This window comes from Microtus ochrogaster, linkage group LG3 (genome assembly GCF_000317375.1).
Source record: "Microtus ochrogaster isolate Prairie Vole_2 linkage group LG3, MicOch1.0, whole genome shotgun sequence".
In the NCBI taxonomy this organism is placed as follows: Eukaryota; Metazoa; Chordata; class Mammalia; order Rodentia; family Cricetidae; genus Microtus; species Microtus ochrogaster.
The window spans coordinates 47293143-47298470 of NC_022029.1; the positions used below are offsets into that span (position 1 = coordinate 47293143).

The 5328-nt window shown below is 42.9% G+C and overlaps 1 protein-coding gene across 1 annotated transcript in view; it reads right to left on the reverse strand.

Moving 5' to 3' along the window:
* Positions 1-7: 7 nt before the first annotated feature.
* LOC113457614 (proline-rich protein 2-like) overlaps positions 8-5328 on the reverse strand; it is a 62954-nt gene continuing 57633 nt past the window's right edge. Inside the window, exon 4 of the mRNA XM_026785951.1 lies at positions 8-212. The gene's annotated coding sequence lies outside the window, so the exon portion shown is untranslated. The remainder of the gene's footprint in view (positions 213-5328) is intronic.

Here is a 5328-nt window from a genome sequence, read left to right on the forward strand (position 1 = left end):
CCCCCCTTCAATGAAGACGTCTCTTAAACATTCTACAACTATTGAAGTCAATCAAGCAAAGCTTGCGGTGCCATTTTCAGTTCCCAAGGTGTTTTTCACTGTGCTGGAGACTGAACAACACAACACAGCTTACAGCTTATTTCTTCAGATCGCATGCAGACAAGAATTTTATTTTCTTAAATCCTGATTCTTCTCCTTTATAAACCCAAGTTCTAAAAAAAAAAAAAAAAAAGGCTTTGTTAAACATCAGCTCTTCAGACTAGAGACAGCACACCAAAACTGTGAACTTAGTCTTTGCTTTAGTGTGACACAGCAAGCTCGGGAAGATATGGCAGGAAGCATGGAGAGGTGACTTTTCATCTTCCTGGGTACCTGGCCATATTCAGGCATATTATTTAGAAATGTGCTTGTTACACTGCATATAAAACATCAGCTTTGGGGCAGACTGTGGGGCCACTGGCAGTGGCACCAGGGTTTGTCCCTGCTGCTTGTACTGGCTTTTTGGAGCCCATTCTCTTTGGAGGGATACCTTGCTCAGCCTGGATCTAGTGGGGAGGGCCTTGTCCTTCCTCAGAACAATGTGCATTGCCCTCTCTGAGGAGTGAATGGGGAGGGGGAGAAAGGTGGAGGGAATGGGAGGAGGGGAGGGAGTGGGAACTGGGATTGGTATGTAAAACGAAAAAAGGCAGTTTGTTTGAAAAAAAAAGAAAACAGAAAGATTTAAAAAGAAAAAGAAAACAAGCAAACAAACAAAAAAGCATCAGCTTTAAGCCAGGCGTAGAGGTACAGGCCTTTAATCCCAGCACTTGAAAGACAGAGGCAGGTGGATCTCTGTGAGTTTGAGGCCAACCCGGTCTACATAGTGAGTTCCAGGACAGCCAGAGCTATATAGTGAAACTCTATCTTGAAATAAAAACAAAAATCAAACCAAACCAAGCAAGCAAGCAACCCCAAAGCTGTGAAAGCTGAATCCTCTAACTATCATTTACGACTGATTATAACTTTGAAAAGAGCCACTGGAGAGGATTTTCCAGAAGTTTTTCCAGTTATCCTTGCTGGCCTGGACTTAGTATGTAGGCCAGGCTGATCACAAACTCAGAGAGCTGTCTGGCTTGGCTTCCTGAGTGCTGGGATTAAAGGTGTGCCCACTACACCTGACTAGGGAGTACAGTTCTTACATGTTATTTCTATGCATATCGAGTTTCCCAAAACTCCATGGTTCATGTCACAGACAGGGGCACATTTTCTAAACTATTAAGCGTCCCTCCAAATAAATAAGAAAACTGAAGCCTTTGAGATGGCTCAGCAGGTAAAGACACCTGCTGTGCAAGGCTGGCAACCTCACGTGGATGGGGGAGGAGAGCATCAGTTACACCATGTTTCCCTCTGACCTCCACATAAGCACCATGGCACAGGAGCACACGTGTAGGCAGAGGCCACTTGTTTGTTTCCCAGCAGCCCAGACACAAAATAATCACACAAAAACTAAATTAAAACACTGCTTAGCCTATTAGCTCAGGCTTCTTATTAACTAATTCTTATGTCTTAAATTAACCGATTCCTATTATTTTGTATGTTACCACAAGGCTCGTGGTTTACCGATAAGGTTCCAGGGTTTCTGACTCCACCTTTTCTCCTCTATCTCTGTTTGGAACTCCTACCTTTCTCTATTCTGCCCTGTCATAGGCCTAAGCAGCTTCTTTATTAACCAATAGTAATAAAACATATTCACAGCATACAAAGGGGTGATCCACATCACCTCCCCTTTTCTGTCTAAATGAAAATGGTGGTTGCTCGTTCATTTCCTGGCTGTTCATACCTGAAATAATCACACAGAAACTGTGAACTAATCACTGAAACACTGCTTGGCCTATTAGCTTAGGTTTCTTACTAACTAACTCTAACATCTTAAATTAACCCATTTCTATTATTCTGTGTATCAACACAAGATTGTGGCTTATTGGGTAAAGTTCCGAGGTCTTTCTCCTTTGGCAATTACATGGTGTCCTCTCTACTATGCCTACTTTTCTCCTTTATGTTTGCTTGGAATTCCCACCTTGCTCTGTTCTGTAACTCCAGCACTTAGGGAGTAGAAACAGAAAGATTTCAAGGACAAGGCAGGTATGAGCTACATAGCAAGACCGCCCCCCCCCCACACACCCATACACACAGAGATGGAGAGAGGGAGCTGACACTTTAAATAAGAATGCATTATTACTTCTAGCGATACATTGGAGAGATCTAAAGACTGATGGCATTGAACTTGGCAAGGCTGCAGGAAGAGGGTTTCATATCCTACCGGTGCTAGTGTGAACTGGTACAATGCCTTGAAGGGATAATGGGAAAAACACTAAAATGACAGACAGGTCTGGGGGTGAAGCTCAGTGGTAAAGTATTAGCCTTGCATGAGTAAAGCCCTGAGTTCAAGTCCTAGCAAATCATAATAGGGTATACAGGTTTGTTTAAATATATGCTAAAAAATGATATTTTATGTAAATTATACCTTGATTTTTAAAAGCTAGAAAGTTAATGCCAGTGTCCTTAAAGTAAATGCCATATTGACTTTAAAGAGACTGAGTTTGACCTACTAGTATTACACTGTATAATGAATGTCAAGATAGAGTAAATTAATAGCTGACGGTACAGATCTGGATATAGTGGCACATATCCATGATCCCCAAGGCAAAAGGACCATGAGTTCAAAGGCAGCCTGACTCACCCAGAAAATTCCAGGTCAGCTTGGTTTTTTTTTTTTTTTTTTTTTGACTTTTCGAGACAGGGTTTCTCTGTGGCTATAGAGCCAGTCCTGAAACTCCCTTTATAGACCAGGCTGGCCTCGAACTCACAGAGATCCTCCTGCCTCTGCCTCCTGAGTGCTGGGATTAAAGGCATGCGCCACCACCGTCCGGCCCTACGTCACCACCGCCCGGCCCTCAGCTTGGTTTTATAGTGACATCCTGTCACAAAACTACTAACTCAATAAACAAATAAATGAAAACTTGAGGGTGCAGAATGGTATATAACTTATGTTCCTTTTAAGAAAAAACAAGTGCTGTCAAATACTTAGTTGTATATGCAAGTCCACATACATGTATGATGTGTAGAACTATGCATATATGCTCTTTGGGGAGGAAGCCTAGGAGATGAGGGGTCGAGGGATGGACTTTCCCTGTATATGTTTTTATTCTATTTGGAATTTTTATTATGGTATGTGTAGGGCCCATGGGTATAGCCCTGCTCCTGGGGTTCATCTTGAGGACAGTTTACTCCATCTTGGGTGTGGCAGGGGGGAATTCCTTGTGCAGCAGCTAGGTATATAAGGTTTTCCCTAAATTTGAATAAATGGCATTCAGCTGATATCCTTTCGAATGACCCAGTTCTTTTGTGTGTTCTTTCAATCTCCAGGCCATTACCGGCTCGTGTACAGCACAGTGGCGCACTGTGCTGAGAGGGTAACACAGAATCAGGTATTGCAGGTATGCATTATTTTTCAAATATAATAAAACTTTAAACTTGGGGAGAGGCTAGGTATGGTGGTGCAAACCTTTAATCCCATCCCTCAGGAAGCAGAGACATGCAGATCTCTGTGAGTTTGAGGCCAGCCTGGTCTACATAACAAGTTCCAGACCAGCCAAGGCTACATGGCAAGACCCTATTTCAGCAAAACATGCAAATGTCTTAGACAGGAATTTCAAATACATGCACCCTTGGTACAAGAAAACAAACTCCACTTCTAGACATTCATTTCAGATATACACTGAAGCCTGGGATGTAACTAAGTGGTAGAGCACTTGCCTAGTGTGCAGGAGGCCTGAGGTTTCACCTCAGCACAGAAAGGAAAATAAATAAAAAAGATAACACACCCAAAGTCAGGTTGGCTTATGTACATGTTTATGAGAGCATTGTTTATAATGGCCAAAGTTTGGAGCCAATCAAATACATACAGTAGGATGTTGTCAAAACCATGTATTATGAAACTGTGACATCCTTAGAGGCTGTCAAAAGGAAAGAGGAAGCTCTGCAGGCATGGAGATGGAAGCAAACCTGTGCCTCCTTCAGTGGACCTGGGGAAATGGCTCAATAGAAAAACCACTTGCAATGCAAGTGAGGACCAAACTTTGGTTCCCCTGAACCCACCTGAGCAGGTGTGGCAGCCACCTAGAATCTAAGAATCAAGAGGCAGACACAGGGGATGCTTCAGAACTAAAAGTGTTGAGCAAGTGAAGAAGACAGTCCACATTAACTTCCTGTTTCCACATACACATGTATGTGTGTGCACATGTGTGCACATTCACACATGAGAACACACATGCATACACACAAACAAATGACAGAGAGAGAGAGAGAGAGAAAGAGATCATCAATGAAGAGTAAGGTGCCCCGTTGATGAGGTAAGGGGGAAGGTAACATTTACTCAGATTTGATTGAGTATGAAAACTAATTCTGGAAGAATGCATCAAGAGATAAAAATGAGCAGGGCAGGGTGGCACACACCTCTAATCCCAGCACTTGGAAGGAGGAGGCAGGAAAATCTTTGAGAGTTCAAGGCCAGTGTGGTCTACAAAGTTGTAGGAGAACGTGAATAAAGTAGTCCCACACTAGTTCAGAATTTAGTATAATGGAGTTTTTTTTTTTATTTGGTGGGGACTCACAAAGAGACCCTATGCCTTAGTTGCTTGTTTATCACAGTGACAGAACACTGTGACAGAGGCAATTTAGAAAAAACATTTAATTCAGAAAGCATTTAATTTGGGGCTCATGATTCCAGCGGGTTCTAGACCATCGTGTTAGGGAACATGGCGGCAGGCATGGCAGCAGGCAGGCAGGCAGGCAGGCATGGCATTGGTGCAGGATTCACATCTCAATCACAACCATGAGGCAGAGGGTGGGGGTTGGGGTGGAAAGAGAGTTTCAGGGACCAGCCTTGGCATAAATCATTTCTCATGTCAGAGTGGAGGTGTGGGAATTAGTGAAGCACAATTCACACGACAGTATTGGAGGAGTTTCAGTGATCCTTCATAAAATCCTGAATTCACATCACCCCCCATTTATTCTCCAAACATCTTTTATATCAAACGTAAACTGAGGGGGAGTTCATTAGCATTCTGTTTCCTAGGTGTGTGTGGGATGGGATGATTTAGGTAACGTCTATACCTGTGCCCATTTTGTTATGTCCTGCCCATGCCCATTTTGTCATGTACTGAAAAAAATCTCTTCCACAGGTGATCTCCTAACTTACAATAGAAGGAGCAGAATGACATTAGCCTATCCTGATCACTGCTTAGCATGGCGTCAGGTTGTTTTACTATCAAATGTTGAAATAGGAGC